Source organism: Chlorocebus sabaeus, chromosome 9 (assembly GCF_047675955.1).
Source record: "Chlorocebus sabaeus isolate Y175 chromosome 9, mChlSab1.0.hap1, whole genome shotgun sequence".
Lineage (NCBI taxonomy): Eukaryota > Metazoa > Chordata > Mammalia > Primates > Cercopithecidae > Chlorocebus > Chlorocebus sabaeus.
The window spans coordinates 76548727-76567102 of NC_132912.1; the positions used below are offsets into that span (position 1 = coordinate 76548727).

The 18376-nt window shown below is 39.1% G+C and overlaps 1 long non-coding RNA gene across 2 annotated transcripts in view; it reads right to left on the reverse strand.

Annotated features, from left to right (window-relative positions):
• Positions 1–15607, reverse strand: part of LOC140712402 (uncharacterized) — a 390575-nt gene extending 374968 nt beyond the window's left edge. For both annotated transcript variants that reach the window (XR_012093989.1, XR_012093988.1), the window contains exon 1: positions 15474–15607. This is a non-coding gene — a long non-coding RNA (uncharacterized lncRNA). The remainder of the gene's footprint in view (positions 1–15473) is intronic.
• Between the last annotated feature and the right edge of the window lie 2769 nt (positions 15608–18376).

Below are 18376 nucleotides of genomic sequence, written 5' to 3' on the forward strand. Positions count from 1 at the left end.
CACTGGGTCCTATTGTGGGGAGGGGGTGGGGGGAAGGGTAGCATTAGGAGATATACCTAATGTAAATGATGAGTTAATGGGTGCAGCACACCAACATGGCACATGTATACATATGTACATGCACGTTGTGTGCATGTACCCTAGAACTTAAAGTATTAAAAAAAAAGAAAAAAGTTAAAACCTAAAAAAAAAAAAAAAAGAATGATGCTACAAACTGCATGTCAATTCTTCACACAAATGTATCAGGGCCACTCTAAATTTGGTGGTAAACATTCAGGGTCTTATAAATTTTTGTACCCTAAATTCATTTCTGCCTTTATGGGGTTTTTTTTCATATGATCAGTTTCTTCTGTGTTCATTTTTTCATTTATGTATTTTGTACTTAGTTTTATCTTGACTTATTATTTATGTTAAAAAGACTAATCTTTTCTAGAACAAGTTGATAATAAATAGGGAAACACTATTTAAAAGTTATGCGACTATAATTAGTTGTGGTATGTAAACACTGGGGAGTAAGTAAATCTTTTTGATCATGGGAGTTACAGGACTTACACAGTTGAAGCAGTTTTTGCCATATGGCCAATGCACACTGCCGAGATAGACTCATGATAGGAATAGAAGTTATGAAATGACTGCAGCGGGTTATGAGCCAATGGAGAATAATAAAAGATTGAAAGAGGTCACACCAAGGAAGAATCTGCTACACATGGTGACAGCACACTAAGTATACAGAGAACTAGTTTATATTAACTATCAGGTCTTGGCCAAGTTATTAAATCCCTCAAAACGTCTTGTTTTCTCATCTGCAAAACGTAAATAACCAATACTTACATTAAAGAATTTTTCTGAGGATTAAATGAGATAGTACATGTAAACTGTTTAGCATAGTGTCTTTCATATAGTAAATGTGAAATAAGTGTTACTTAGTTTTAGAATATAGATAAAGGAAAATAATTAAAGATAACTTCCAGGATTTGAGCTGGGTGACTGAGGAAATGGTGATGTAAGTGATAACATTAGATAGTTGTTCTGGGAAAGAGAAAATTAGTATTAGGTTAGGTTAGTACTTTTAATGGCATTTAAAGTAATGGCAAAACTGCAATTAATTTTGCACCAATCAGCTGGGCATGGTGGCTCATACCTGTAATCCCAGCATTTTGGGAAGCCATGGAGGGCGGATCACCTGAGGTTAGGAGTTTGAAACCAGCCTGGCCAACATGGCAAAACCCTGCCTCTACTAAAAATACAAAAAAATTAACTGGGCCTACAATCCCAGCTACTCGGGAGGCTGAGGCAAGAGAATAACTTGAACCCTGGAGGCGGAGATTGCACTGAGCCAAGATTGTGCCACTGAACTCCAGCTTGGGTGACGGAGTCAGACTGTGTCTCAAAAAAAAAGGAAAATTGGCACCAATCAAATACTGTATCAAGAGGAGTCAGCATATTCCCACATGCTTCCTATCTGCCTTAATGTAAAAGCTGCATAACGTCCATTTCCATTGCTTCCTCTTTCACTAGCACCAGCCCACTTGGATGCATCTGCCTGCTTTATTTACGTGCTGTTTACTACTTCTTCCTGATTATTATTGAAAATTGAAAATGTTAACTAAACCTCTCCCCTGTGGCTTACCACCAGACACTTTTTCCCAAATGGGGGTATGCCACAATTTATTGTGAATCTTTTACTTTTCTCCTCTCCAATCAGTTTCCAGAATCATAATTGGCTTTTTAAGCAAAACAAAAGGAACTAATTCACGGAGTACATTATAATCACATCTGCCACATCTACAAATGGCAATTGATATTCATTAGCTGTAAATCCCCAAATCAGAAAAACCAAAAGGGAATAGGGTGGACTAAAAGGAGTTTATGGCAGAAAAAGTCTAGACTATTCTGTACCCTTTAAGTGGTGGAATGAGGTGTGAAATAGGCCCCTAACCCCCAAGGCAAGTCAATTAAACTTTTCATCACATCACATAACCAAAGGTCTTCATTTTTAATATATTGAACATCTTATTTCCTTTGTTTTCAATTTTGTTCTAAATTATTTGAAATTTTTCTTAGAAGGTTTTTATTTTTCTTACTTCCAATAGTATTTTCCAGTAAAAGATATTTGCTTAAATTAGAAATCATAAAATAACATCCAGGATTTATGAATTGAGGTATATGCTCTTTTCTGAAGAGAGTACATGCAACCACAGAGATCTTCCTGTTGCCATAGCTTTGGGAGGAAGAGATGTAGAATCCACATACAATAGCATAAGAGAAAAGTGACCTTTAGGACAAAAGTACATGGGGTACAGTTGCAAGCTCACATTTTGTTAGTTCTCACCTGCCCCTAGGGATAGCTGTGGCCCCAGAACTGCAGAGTAAGTTAAATAGCCAAGGTGGAAATAAATGGCCATTTTATTCCTCCACTAGACGTGGGATCCTCTGACCAGGTTCCCCTGTGAGCACATGGGCCAGCAATCCTGTCCTCTTCTCACATTCACAGGGTCCATAGCTTTAACTTCTCATGTTCATCATTGGGAGGTAGTCTGGTGTCAAGTATAGGCTTCCAAATCTTGGCTCCATTGCTTACAGACTCTCCAAGCCTCAGCTTCCTCACTTTCAAGAAGAGAGTAATACCTACTTGGCAATATGGTTCAAAAGTCTCAGTAAAATCACTGGTATCAGTCATATCCTAAGGAGGGTGATGGCAAATGCCAAAGATGAGAAGTTGGTTACCTGCTCACATCAGAGAATATCTGGTTTTATAAAATTAAAAAAAAGCTTTAATTTTTTTTAAGTCCTGAGTTTTAATGCCTAATATTTTAGAGTTTCAGGCCACCTGCCACAAGAAAAGACTGCAACTTAGGCAGAAAGCTAAAGAGAACTGATGAAATTTTTAAATGAGTCATGGATTCCACAGCCGGTGCTATCTACCTTTGTGTTAGTCTAATGAGCACCTAATGATTCCGTATAACTCAGCCAGGCAGAAAGTAAGGAGGGTAGGCAATTCCTTATACCATCAACCTAGGTTTTAAGGCTAAAGTAGAAACTTCAAATGAAAAAAAATATTTCTTTCCAGGACCATCGAACAATCATTTGGTTCAGTGTCTTTTCAAAGGAAGGCAATTGAGTTGAACTTCCTTTAGGACATTCTGCTGCAGAAAAAAAAAAAAAAAAAGACATCTTTGAAACTTCGTGCAATGAGCTTTATCAGTCAACTTAAGGAAGCTGATTTAGCAAAACCAGCTGCAAGAAACTAAATACATTCAGAAATCAGGCTCTACTTCTACATATATTCCCTGAAATCTTGGTCCCTCTCTCACTGTAGCCCCCATTCTGTTCCTCTGCAGTATCATCTGGAAGAGTCGGAAAACTAAACAGAGTTTATAAATCTTTGTACTTCAGATGAAGCTCACTTAAGTTTCTGAATCCCATCTGTTACATATTCAACACTTCCCTTAACTTCCCTTTAAGCATTTTGATGCTGTTGTATTGCAAAAGTGACCTTCCAGGTACAGGAAAATAGTACCTCTGAGTTAGTAATCACCTGTTACATTGCCTCTAAAATGGCCATGAGGCTGTATAGATTAAGAGAAGATGCACTCCCCTACCCCATTAAAATCACTACTGTCCCCCTGAACGTGGTTATACTCCCAGGAAAGAGGAATTACAAAGACTTGACCCCTTCCTGACCATCCCAGAGTGAAAAATGACAACTATTCAATGGGGGGGTGGAAGGGACATTAAAAATGAGCCTACTTCTCTCCTTCTCATAGAATACACTGAAGCAAAAATAAATCTGGGGAGGGGCAGGTCTTGCTGACAGCAAAGATTTCTGACATTTGAAGAAAGAATTCTCTTCACAGAATGGAGCTACAAAGTAGATCAAAAGCATAGTCTCAATTCTAGCTCTAACAACATAAAGACCATTACAATAAATCATTTCCCCATGGAAGGATCTCTTGTATATATGAAGTTGTCAGAAGTCTCCCTTATACACATAAAGGGTACTACATTATATACTCAAAAAAAGAGTGCTATAAAACTAACTTGAGAATGGGAAAGATAAATGAACACCTACAACAGAGGTTGGGCAATTCCTAAATAGCAAAGGTCAGGAAAAATTCCTGGAGTAGGACTTTGATGCATTTCTATTCTCTTCAAGACTGAGTGTGTCCCAGTAACACCCATCAATAAATGTCTGCTGGTTTTATAACCAGCTCACTTTTGCTGATTTCAGTTTCCATCAGTTTTTCAGAAATAGCAACTTGTCACAGCTCCACAGGATAAAACCATGAAGACTTTTTTGTTTTGGTGCTGGTAGCTCTTTATCTATTTATTTATTTTCAGTGTTCCATGGTTGCTACGAGCATCTCCTTTCTGATTGGTGTATTCAATTTCTGTTCTGCTGAGAATGGTCTCACTTCATAAATCTGTAATTAAAGAAACCACTGATGAATGTGGCAACCCAAAGTTGAGGTGTATTTCTGACATGGGTCATATCTCTGCTCCTTTTGCCAAATGATATTGAAATATTCATGGCAAATTAGCATAAGGCACATCCTGTTTTAAGAGGAAATGTTGCAGAACAATATCTATAACTGATGCATAAAATATAAGTTTTCTATTTTCACATGAAAAAGCAAACCCACATATATCAAGGGTTTATTACTTGAGATTCAAGTCAATAAAATTTTCCCTGTGGTATCTATAACATAACAATTAAGTGTTCTCTGGTTTAAATACTTTGTCTTTAACCTTGTATAGAATATTCCATAAAGTTTTTTGTCGTATAATTTTGGAAGACTGGATGTGAAAAAGGAGATGCTAAAGGAGTCTTCATCTGCAGGTGGTTTTTTCTCCCTTGGTGTTGATCTGGGGCAGAAGATCACACACACTAGAGTTATGCTTTAGGTGGTATATTTTGCCTCTGTATATATTGTGAACATAAATGGTGTGTAATGGTCAAAAAGTAGAAGAGAATACTTTATTTTATTTCTTCCTAAGATAAAGTAGTTGAGCTAAAGACAACTACACCCACACTGCACCATGACTGACTGAGTCTTAGAGGAAGCAAATCACGGTGAGAAAAAATTCTTACTTCTGGTGTTAACTGTTTTGGGGGAGAGTGATTGGCTAGCGGGAAGCATATTCAGCTTCGTTAGACAGATATTTGGGGAGAGGCTTGGCAGCGGTGCTCTAGCCAATTGTGCACATCCCTTCCCAACTCCAAGTTTGATGACTGCCAAGTTGGGTGCTTGATATCAATTATAGCAGGAGTATTCACCCCACAGAAATCAGCAAACACTACACAGTGCTACCCTTCTTCACCCTTGTCCCATGCATCACCACCACCACCACCCACGTCAGCTGGTAAACATTTACCAGCACACTACTGATTGGGAGTGACTATAAATAATCTCATGTCAAGTCACAGAATGGGGCTTCTGTGTAGGGTTTTCATTTATCCTATCAGGGTGGTGGTGACCTGAGTACAACTCTACTACCAAGATCCAGGTCCAAATTAAGACAGGAGTTTGCACAGCCATATTAGGAGCCATTAACATCATGTCTGCTGTATCTAGTGTGACCATGTGATGGTAAATTGGTACCCAAGAGAGTGGGGTGCTACTATAAAGATACCCAAAGATGTGGAAACAACTTTGGAACTGGGTAAGAGGCAGAGGTTGGAACAGTTGGAAGGGCTCAGAAGAAGACAGGAAAATGTGGGCACATTTGGAACTTCATAGAGACTTGGAGGGCTCAGAAGACAGGACGATGTGGGAAAGTTTGGAACTTCCTAGAGACTTGTTGAATGGTTTTGACCAAAATGCTGATAGTGATATGGACAATGAAGTCCAGGCTGAGGTGGTCTCAGATGGAGATAAGGAACTTGTTGGAAACTGGAGTAAATGTCACTCTTGCTATGCGTTAGCAAAAAGACTTGCAACATTTTGCCCCTGCCCTACAGATCGAGAGAGATGATTTAGGGTATCTGGTGGAAGAAATCATCCAGTGACAAAGTGTTCAAGAGGAGGCAGAGCATAAAAGTTTGGAAAATTTGCAGCCTCACAATGCAACAGAAAATAAAAACCATTTTCTGGAGAGAAATTCAAGCCCACTGCAGAAATCTGCATAAGTAACAAGGGGCTGAATGTTAATCACCAAGATGATGGAAAAAATGTCTCCAGGCCATGTCAGAGACCTTCACGGCAGTCCCTCTCATCACAGGCCTGGAGGCCTCAAAAGGAAATATGCTTTCATGGATCAGGCCCAGGGTCCCCTGCTCTGTGCAGCCTTGGGATACAAAGCCCTGTGTCCCAGCTGCTTCAGCTCCAGCCATGGCTAAAAGGGGGCAAGGTACAGTTCAGGCCATTGCTTCAGAGGGTGCAAGCCCCAAGCCTCAGCAGCTTCCATGTGGTGTTGGTCCTGTGGATGCACAGAAGACAAGAATTGAGATTCGGGAACCTCTGCCTAGATTTAAGCTCCTTCTTAACTTGTAGTTCTTATAATCCCCACATGTCATGGGTGGGACCTGATGGGAGGTAATTGAATCATGGGGGTGGTTACCTCCATGCTATTCTCATTATATGAGTGAGTTCTCAAGAGATCTGATGGTTTTATAAAGTGCTTTTCCTCACCTTCACTCAGCACTTCTCCTTGCTGTCACCATGTAAAGAAGGATGTGTTTGCTTCCCCTTCCACCATGATTATAAGTTTCCTGAGGCCTCCCTTGTCCTGAGGAACTGTGAATCAATTAAACCTCCTTCTTTTATAAATTACCCAATCTCCGGCATTTCTTCATAGCTGCATGAGAATGGACTAATACAGACCATATGCCCATTTCCCTGGGACATTTTCCAGTTTATGTCTATTTCCTGTCTGGTTTGTCATTTGTACCAGTTTTCATCTTGTAATAATAAAAGTATCATTCTTAACAGTTGTATGTTTTGGAAAAGGTGAAAGACATGTGATAGATTTCTACTTTTTACTTCCAGCTTCTGCCATATTCTGCTATACTGTGTGAGACACATGTGCAGTAGAACAGAATTCTCACTCTAATGCATGAGGAAATCTCAATAATTATTTAAGACATAGATTTTTAAAACTCATAGTCACTCTAATACTTGGTTAGATCTGAAAGATGACAGTGATAACTCATTTCATTTTCTGACCCTTTGCAGACAGTCCCTTTGTGGAACACAGGCAGAGGGCCTACTGGTAACACAAAGTGTGCTCTGCCACTAGCACCCAGAGATTAGTACCTTGTTGCAGCCACAGGTGTAGGGGCAGAAGCATCTAATGCTACTGCTGGCCAGTGGGTGGACAAGCCTGATGACTTGTGCTAAAATCTGCAAGCTACACAAAGGTGCGAGGTGTGGAGACAGAGGGCTCAATGGCAAATGTGAGAAATTATAGCTTGGATATATAACAAAATACACATAAAAATTGAGACTAAGCCGTCCTGTTGTAGAGGATATACACCCAGTAGTAAAACTGCTAGACTATATGGTAGTTCTATTTTTAAATTTTGAGGAACCTCCATACTGTTTTCTATAATTGCCATACTAATTTAAATTCTCACCAACAGTGCATAAGGATTTCTTTTTCTCCAAATCCTCACCAACATTTGTTATCTTTTGTCTTTTTGATAATAGTCATTCTAACTCATATGAGGTGATATCTCATTGTGGTTTTAACTTGCATTTCCCTGATAATTAGTGAGGTTGAACACTTTTTCATACACCTATTGGCCATCTGTATGTCTTCTTTTGAGCAATGTCTCTTCAGATCCTTTGCCCATTTTTAAAATTAGGTTATTTGTTTTCTTGCTATCGAGTTGTTTGAGTTCCTTATATATTTTTGCTGTTAATCCCTTATAAGAAATATGATTTGCAAATATTTCCTCCCAGTTTGGAGTTTGTCTCTTCACTCTCTTTATTGTTTCCTTTACTGTGCAGAAGCTTTTTAGTTTGACATATTCCAATTTGTCTATTTTCACTTTTGTTGTCTGTTCATTTGGGGTCACATCCAAAAACTTATTCCCCAGACCAAAGTCATGGAGCTTTTATCCTATGTTTTCTTATAGCAGTTTTAGAGTTTCAGGCCTTAAATTTAAGTCTTTAATTGATGTTGAGCTAATTTTTGCATATGTTGTGAGATAAGGGTCCAATTTCATTCTTGCATATGTGGATATTCAGTTGTCACAGCACCATTTATTTAAAGATTGTCCTTTCCCAATTGTGTGTTCAGAGCAACTTTATTGAAGATCAATTGGCTGTAAATGCATGGATTTATTTCTGCATTCCCTGTCCATCTTCATTTTTCTATTTGTCTTTTTTTATGCCAGTGCCATGCTGTTTTGCTTACTCTAGCTTTGTGGTATATTTTGACATCAGGTAGTTGATGCCTCTAGCTTTGTTCTTTTTGCTCAAGATAGATTTGGCTATTTGGGTTCTTTTATAGTTCCATACAAATTTTAGGAATTTTCTTTCTATTTCTGTAAAAAAATGCCATTGAAATTTTAATAGGAATTTCACTGAATCTGTAGATCACTTTGAGTAATATGGCCAGTTGAACAACATTAATTCTTTTAATTCATGAACATAGAATACCTTTTTATTTTTGTGTCTTCAATTTCTTTCATCAATGTTTTACAGTTCTCAGTGTGTTGATCTTTTACCTCCTTCATTAAACTTATTCCTAATTTTTATGCTACTGTAAATGGGATGGGTTTTTCTTTCTTTTTTGAAATTATTTATTTATTTTTAAATTTACATTCTTTTCTTTTCTTTTCCTTTCCTCTTCCTCTCCCCACTATCTTTCCCAGCCTCTGATAACTACCATTCTACTCTCTATCTTCATGATACTCACTTTTTTACCTTCCGTATATGAAATCATGTGATATTTGTTTTTCTGTGCTTGGCTTATTGCACTTAATATTAATGGCTTCCAGTTTCATGCATGTTGCTGCAAATGACAGGATTTCACTCTTTTCATGACTCAATAACATTCTGTTGTGTGTATACACCACATTTTCTTTATCCATTCCTTCATTGTTGGGCGCTTAGGTTGATTCCATATTATAGGTATTATGAATAGTACCACAGTGAACATGGGAGTGCAGATGTCTCTTTGATATATTGATTTTCCTTCTTTTAGTATATACCTAGTAGTGAGATTACTGGGTCATATAGTAGTTCTATTTTCAGTTTTTTAAGGAATCTCCATGCTGTTCTCCATAGTGGCTGTACTAATTTACATTCCCACCAACAGTATATGAGTGTCCCCTTTCTGCACATCCTCACCAGCATCTGTTAGTCTCTGACTTTTTGATACAGGCCATCTTAACTGGGGTGAGATAATATCTCATCATGGCATTGATTTGCATTTCTCTGATGAATAGTTATATTGAGTATTTTGTTGTTGTTGTTAACCTGTTGGCCATTTGTATGGCTTCCTTTGAAAAGTGTTTGTTCAGATCTTTTGCCCATTTTTTAATCAGATTGTTTGTTTTTGCCACTAAGTTGTTTGAGTTCACTGTATATTCTGGTTACTAATTCCTTGTCAGATGGAGAGTTCACACATATTTTCTCTCATTCTGTAGGTTGTGTCTTCAGTTTATTGATTGCTTCCTTTGCTGTGCAGAACCCTTTTAGCTTGTTATAACCCCATTTGTCTATTTTTGCTTTGGTTGCCTGTGCCTTTGAGTTCTGTCTTACAGAACATAAAAGTCTTTGCCTACACTAGTGTCCTAAAGTGCTTCCCAAAGTTTCCTTCTACTAGTTTCATATTTTCAGGTCTTAGATTTAAGTCTTTAATTCATTTTGAATTGAGTGTTGTGAGAGATAAGGTCTAGCTTCATTCCTCTGCATATAGTTATCCAGTTTTCCCATTTACTGAAATGACTGTCCTTTCCCCATTGTATGTTCTTGGCAGCACTGTTGAGGATAAATTGGCTACAAATGCATGGATTTATTTCTGGGTTCTCTATCATGTTCCACTGGAATATGCATCTGTTTTCATACCAGTGTCATGCTGTTTTGCTTATTACAGCTTTGTAGTAAATTTTAAAGTTAGGTACTGTGATGCTTTCAGATTTGTTCTTTTTGCTCAGGATTGCTTTAGCTATTTGGGATCTTTTGTGGTTTCATATATATTTTATGATTTTTTTCTATTTGTGTGAAGAATGTCACTGGTATTTTGATAGGGATTGCACCGAATCTTTAAATTGCCTTCGGTGATTTTGGCCTTTTAACACTATTAATTCTTCCAATCCCTGAACATTGAATATCTTTCTAGTTTTTGTGTCTTCTTCAACTGCCTTAATTCCTTTTGTTAGAGTTTTGTAGATTTCCTTGTATAGATCTTTCACTTATTTAGTTATATGGATTTCCAAGTGTTTCATATTCTTTGCAGCTATTGTAAATGGGATTGCTTTCTCTATTTTTTTCAGATTATTTGTTATTGGCATATATAAATGCTACTAATTTTTGTGTGTTGATTTTGTATTCTGTAATTTTACTAAATTTATCAGTTCTAATAGTTTTTTGATGAGTCTTTAGGTTTTTCCAAATATAAGATCATGTTTTCTGTAAACAAGGCTAATTTGATTTTTTCATTTCCAACTTGGATGCTCTTTATTTCTTTCTCTTGATTAATTGCTCTGGTCAGAACTTCCAGTATTATGTTAAATAACAGTTGTGAACATGGGCATCTTTGTCTTGTTTCAGTCCTTAGAGAAAAGTCCTTCAATTTTTTTCTGTACAGTACAATGTTAGCTATAGGTTTGTCACATATACTTTATTATTTTGAGGTATTTCCTTCTATATCCATTTTAATAAGGGTTTTATCATAAAGGATGTTGAATTTTATTGAATGCAGTTTATGTTCTTCATTCTGTTAATGTGATTTATCATGTTTATAGAGTTGCATACATTGACCCATTCTTGCATCTCTGGGATGAAACCCATTTGATCATGGTGAATGGTCTTCTTAATATGCTGTTGAATTTGGTTTGCTAGTATTCTGCTGAGAATTTTTACATCTATGTTCATCAATGATATTGGCCTGGGGTTTGCTTTTTTGTTAAGTCTTTGTCTGGTTTCACTATTAGGTTAGTAATGGCCTCATAAAATGAATCTGAAAGTATTCCCTACTAGAAGAAATGGATAAATTCCTGGACACAACAACCTACCAAGATTGAACCAGGAAGAAATAGAAAATCTCAACAAACCAAAAACAACTAATGGAACCAAGCCATAATAAAACATCTCCCATCAAAGAAAGGTTCAGGACCTGATGGTTTCACTATTTAATTCTAAGAAACATTAAAGGAGAACTAATACCAATTCTATTCAAACTATGCAAAAAAAATTGAAAAGTAAGGAATACTTCTAGATTCATTTTATGAGACCAGTACTAATGTAATAGTAAAACTAGACAGATATAACAAAAAAGAAAACCACAGGCCAATATCACTGATGAACATAGATGTAAAAATTCTCAGCAAAATACTAGCAAAAGTATCTGTAAAGTTAAAAATACTTAGGTTAAACTTTCTACACATTTAAATACCAAAAAAGCAGTGAAAGTGTGCACCATTTAGTTGAATTTGCTATTGTTTTACCAAATACCTTAGCATCTGTAGAGAAATTATTTTATTTTATTGATGGAAAATATTATACTCTACCAAGAAGATCAACTGAAAAAAGCAACAATTGCCAACTTATCACCATAAGACACAACTTTAAAGAAGATGAAAGGCAATTTGTTTAAAATAATCTTAAAAATAAGACTATATTAAAAAAAATTCTTCAGAAAAATTCCAGTGACACAGTACTAGAGAAAAACAGCTAAGAAACTGATGAACATATATGAATATATACCAGGAAGAATTATACTGCTTGTATTGTTTTTAAATATTCAGATCTTTGAATATTAAGTTTTTTATTTTGCTTTACAATTCACAATTACGTGATTTATTTTTTAATAGATTTTTTTAAATAGCTTTTGAATGGATCGGTTGTATAAATTCACCAACAAAATAAAACAATCCAATGGTCAGCAAATATTTTTGGAGAATATAATTTTAAATGATTTTTATCATCTCTCTCATTTTCTAAAGCCTCCCAGTTTGGATGATAAATTATATGGTCACTCTAGCCCTGACCCATCGTAGAAAAATAATAATTTCTATTCTAGGACCAACTGCAGGAGAAGAGAGAACTCGGCAACTAGTGTCACTTCCATTTTTTCCTTTTGACCTGTGCTAATAGTTAGAGGATTTGTTTTCTGGCCTCATAAAATGAATCTGGATTTGTTTTCTTTTTAAGCATCCAGTAAGCCTATGGGTGGGCCAAGGAAAACTGTAATAAACTCAAAGTAAATTATCAAGGCACTTTATAGAAACCATTCAGCAACAACATCCAATATATTTATTGTATCAATCCTCATGTAAAGATTTACTTTTACTCTTTTATCATTTTATTTTCCTTCATGAAAGATAGAACAACTATGTTTGACAAAAAATTTTTTCTTTCCAAACTCCTACCCTCACATCTTATAAGATTAAGCATGTAAGTGATAAAGTAGCCAGTGGCTTTGTTTATTTTGAATAACTGCTTGATTCGATGACAAATAGAAGACAGTTAAATAGCCATGGTCCTTTTCTGCTTTAATATTGCCCATTCAACCACGGAAAGAATGATTCCCATCGAAAACTCAGGAGTTCTGAGTTTGAGTCCAAAGTTTGAGCAAACTATCTATTATGTATTGAATTGTGTTCCCCCAGAAAGACAGGTTAAAGTCCTCACTCATAGTTCCTCAGAATGTGAAAACATTATTTGGAAATGGGATCTTTGTAGATGTAGTTAGGTAAGTTACGAAGTCTTACTAGGCTAGGGTGGGCCCTTAATACAATATGACTAGTAGCCTTATGAGATGAGGGAAATCTGGACAGAGACACAGGAAGGAAGAACAACACATAAAGACACAGGCAAGATTGGGGTGACGCAGCTACAAGCCAGGGAATGCCAAGGATGACCAGCCACTACCAGAAGCCAGGAGAGGGGCCTGGAACAGATTTGCCCTCAGAGACATTAAAAGGAACCTACTCTATTGATACTTTGATTTAGGACTTCTGGAACTGACAGACAATACATTTCTTTTGTTTTAAGCCACTCTGTTTATGACACTTTGTTACTGCAGCCTAAAAAACTAGTACACTCTCTAATCCCTGTAACCCTGTTTCCTCCTGTGTACAAGGAATGCACTAGTAACATCCACTCTCAAGTTTGTAGTGAAAACGAGAGTAATTAATGTTTAGGAAAGCACTCTGTGAACTGTAGAGCACTAAACCCATGACACAGATGCCTTGGAAGGGAGAGAAGGATCCACAATTCCCCTCCCCTGAGATTTTCCCAGGAACACCCCCAGCCACCTGTCCCAAGAAGGCAAATCAGATTTTCTCTCTTATGAAAAAGGAGTTGATACCAAAGCTCTGATCATTCTGTGCATGGCACCTGACCTGAAGGACAGCCACCTTTTTCACTGCACTGAGAGCAAGGGGAGAGAGTCTGCAGGAAGAAAGGGATGAAGCAGAAGCCCAAGAAACGCAGAGACATTAGGCCACACAGCCCCAGAGAAAGACTCAATGTCCGCATGGTTCCTTCAGGCTTTCTCATTCTTGCTTCACATCCTTTCCTCCAGACTGTAAGCACCTTGCACCTACATCATTTCCTGTACTCCTGTCACTGGGAGGATGTCAATATGAACTTAAATTATAAATACATATAATGGCACTAAAATGATAGAATATAAGAGATAAGAGGTGAGAAAAAGGGTGGGAGGGTGTGGTGGGGGAGAGAGAGAGACTGAAAGACTTAGGCTTACTTTTTTTGACAGTTCAATATAAATCATGCAAACTCTGGGCTACACCCCAACTGAAAGGCTACAAGAGCTATAATTACTGCATATTAATGACATCACTCCAATTGATTTTGAAAAGAAAATCACTATGTGACATTTGCTAACATTATTTAGTATTTCTGAGACCTCAATTTTTATCCCCTATAATGGTTGAACAAACTCTATCAGTGGTTCATAAAACTAGGGATGCTGGAAGTATAGGGGTCGTTGATATTTTCTGCATTTTGAAAGTAATTCATTAAATAATTTAATAATTTAAAACTTTTAATTTATTTGTCATCAACCCTTACAAGCCCACTAGAAAAAGTTTCTTTGTGTTAAGCTATTCTTTTTGGTAACAAGTTAGATCAGCAACTCTGCATGCATTTGGTTAATTCGTCCAATGATTTTTTGATAGATTTAAAGCTTTCCAATCAGAGAGTTCTGGGTAGCAACGGGTATCTCTCATAAGGAAACAGCTAGAAACCAAAGAAAGTGGTTTTGAAGCTCCCCTTTGACTGTAATAGTCCAGGAGTCTTGAACAATTGGGGGTGGAGCAAGATGGCCAAAAAGAATACTCCAGTGATCATTTCCCACAGAAACATCCTTTTGAACACGTACCCATGCCGGAAGGTACCTTCACAAGAGCTAAGGAAACCAGGTCAGAGATCTCAGTGCCTGGTTTTAGCACAGTAATAAGAAAAGACACACTGAAGAGGGTAGAAGGACAGAGTCTCACTGCCTGCTTCACCCTTCCCTAATTCCAAGCCTGGAAGCTTGGAGAGAGGCATTGCTTGCTTCAAGGAGGGAGAGTGGAGTGAGTGCAGGAGTTTGACGTGGAGCACGGTACCGGGCAGAATCCCAGGTCCCCATCCCAGGCCAGGGCCCGCAGATGGAGCGTCTGGACCCTCCCGGGTGCCAGGCCTTGATCCTGGTGGGATGGGCTCATGGTCGGCCTGCACCACCGAGGGCGTCTCCAGGGGCTTCGGCCACAAGGGAACCAGAGGCAGGCAGGCCGGGGATGTGCCGGTCCAAGCCAAGCACTGTGGGTGCGACCCAGCTTAACGTCAGCCTTGGTGGCCACGGTGCTGCGTCCACCATCCCGCCCCCAAACCTGGGCAGCACAGGCAAACAGCGACCCCGTCCGCTGAAGGGGAAAGCGCTCAGTGCAGGACTTCGTCTTAGAACTCAGCACTGGCCCCCACGGGCCACCGTGAAACCCGACATTGGCTGGTTTCCTCTGTGTGGCAGAACCAGATAACCCCAGGCCAGGCCAGAGCCTGTGGACGGAGTCACTCGGGGGACCCGCGCCCGATGTGGCGGCCTCGTGCTCTGGGCCGCCTCGGCGCCAGCTGCCTCGGTGGCAGGCAGGCCACAGCCGCGTGGGCCTCAGGAGTAGCCCTGTGCTGGGCTGGCCTCGGAGGCTGCGGACTCCGGGTGTGACCCAGCGTCGGTCAGCCGTGGTGGCCGCGGCGCTGCCGTCCCATCCCCCCCCCCCAACCCCAGGCCGCCGGGCACAAAGAGAGGCAGCGTCTGCTTGAGGAAAGGAGAGAGAAGTAGACTCCAGAAGTTACCTTGGATCCCAGTGCTGGGCCCACCACAGTGAGGCCCAGAACTAGGCAGAACCTTCCAGCGCCGGAATGGAGCATCTGGACCCACCCCAGCCCACGGCGAAAACTCCCTGAAGCTTTTTAGGTCCCTCAGAAACAGGGTCACGGGAACACCTGGGCTCAGAGCGCCCTCTAGTGCTGAAAATGTGGCAACACACAAACCAGGGACTTGTGGCAAACTTGGGCTTATGGTGCCATCTAGTGCTAAAACAGCGGCAGTAACAGAGGCTCAGAGACGGTAACAAAAGGCTTAGAGGCTCTGGAAGGTTCAGCGCCTCTTCAAGGCTCGGAGACGGTAACAGAAGGCTTAGAGGTTCTGGAAGGATGGGGACAAACTCAGTTTTTGCAGACTGGAAATAAATACCTAGTCTTTCGATACACAGACTTATCACATGCCCACAAGCGTCAACAATAACATTCAGGGAACCACAACCTCATCAAACGGACAGAATAAGGCACCAGGTGCTATATGAACAGGTGCCCAACATCACTCATCAGGGAAATGCAAATCAAAACTGCAGTGAGACATCACTTCACTCCAGTCAGAGTGGCTACTGTCAAAAAATCAAAAGATAAGTGTTGACAAAGATGTGGCGAAACGGGAACTCTTACACACTCCTAGTGAAAATGCAAATTCGCACAGCCATTACAGAAACCAGTATGGTGGTTCCTCAAAAAGTTAAAAATAGAACTACCATATGATCCAGCAATCCCACTGCTGGGTATATATCCAAAGGAAATGAAATCAGTATGTAGAAGAGATAGGTGCACTCCCATGTTCATTGCAGCACTATTCACAATAGCCAAAATATGGAATCAACTTAAATATCTATCAATACCTGAATTGATAAAGAAAATATAGCGTGTATATACACCATGAAATGCCATTCAGCCATAAAAAAGAATAAAATCCTGTCATTTGTGGCAACATGGATGAACCTGGGAGACATTACGTTAAGTGAAATAACTAGCCACAGAAAGACAAATATCTCATGATCTCACTCATATGTGGAATCTAAAACATTGTTCTCATAGAAGTAGAGAGTAGAATAGTGGTTACCAAAGGATGGGGAGTGGTGAGTGAGGAGATGAGAAACTGTAGTGAGATAGGAGGAATGCGTTCTGGTGGTCTATTGCAAAGCAGGATGACTAAACAATGGCATATTGTGTATTTTAAAATAGCTAGAAGCTATAATCCCACTTTGGGAGGCCAAGGCAGGTGGATCACCTGAGGTTAGGAGTTTGAGACAAGCCTGGCCAACATGGTGAAACCCCGTCTCTACTAAAAATACAAAAATTAGTCCAGCATGGTGGCAGTCACCTGTAATCCTAGCTACTCAGGAGGCTGAGGCATGAGAATCTCTTGAACCCTGAAGGTGGAGGTTGCAGTGAGCCAAGATTGCCCCACTGCACTCCAGCCTGGGCAACAGAGTGAGACTTTGTCTCAAAAAAAAAAAAAAAAAAAAAAGCTAGAAGAGGGATTTATGAGTGTTCTCATCTCCAAGACATAATGTTTGAGGTGATGGATATGCTAATTACTCTGATTTAATCAGTTCACAGTATGTACGTCTATTGAAACATCATGCTGTACCCCATAAATATGTACAGTTATGTCAATTATAAACTTTAAAAAAATAAATTGCCCATCTTAAATTTCTAGAATTTGCGGAAATAACTCATTTTTTAAAAAATACGAAAAAAACCCCAATCCTTTAAATAACACAGAGATGACAAAGGAAAGGTAAAGCTTTTCAGCTTCCAGTTTTCTCTGATATATAAAAGTGATGATTCCAAAAACAAACAAAAACATCCTGTTCTTCAATTAGGAGTATCTGGGTGAATTCCAAGTTTCCAAAAATAAAATAACTAAATTTCACTGATTTTATTTGATCAGTCAAAGCCAGATAAATAAAACTTCTCTCAAGTCAGGACTTTCAGTTTGTTTTCTTCTGTTTTTACCCTGTAGTAACTAGGCAGAAAAACCCTATCCCATTGCCAAGGATCACCCAGATCTCAAGAAATCAATTCTCTGGAAACTCCTCATAAATCATTTGCTTCCCAAACAGCAATGGGGCTGTGAAATTGAAAACACTAAAAAGTACATTATGGAAGTAAAAGTTTCTTTAAAAGCCTTCACGCTTAGTGGAGGCCACATGCACCTTAGGCAACGCCAGCAGAGCAGCAGGAGGGGAAACAGCCGGCGTTATTGAAAGGCACGTGGAAACCATAAAAGCCGCAAGTAGAGGAGGAATTCTAGAATCAGTACACATGGAGGAGGGCCAACAAGGTGCAGGACTGTGGGCAGTACCACTCAAATGCCTACATCCCACAGCTGAAGAAAAAAAAAAAAGCTCATACAACACAAGGTGATTATGACCAATGAGTTGTACCAACTGGGAACTTGGTAGAAGCAATGGCCTACACCTTGATTAGTTTCATGTTCTCTGGGGAGCCCTAGCACAGTGTTAGGCACGGAATTTGCTTAATCATCCATACCAAGTCAAAGGGAATTTTTAAAGGAACATACCTAACTTAAGTAATTTAACTGGGTTTTGAAATGGGAACCTATACAGAATCACATAAGTTTAATGAAATCCTTGAAGAGCCTGTACCTCCAGCCTCAAATCCTTTCAAGGAATGAAAGGGGAGCAAATCTGGAGTAGATAGGAGTACCATTTGGTTTGGAGTCACATGCACAAAGGTCCTGAACTTAAGCCATTTGATGGTATCGCCAAATAAACTTATACACATATGGCCACAATATACTCTAGCAGACAGAGTAAAGACAGTCATCCTACAACCCTGTAAGCTTGTGTCCCTTTACTGACGTGCATATGAGTAATAGTTTTATAACCACTGTAATTCTC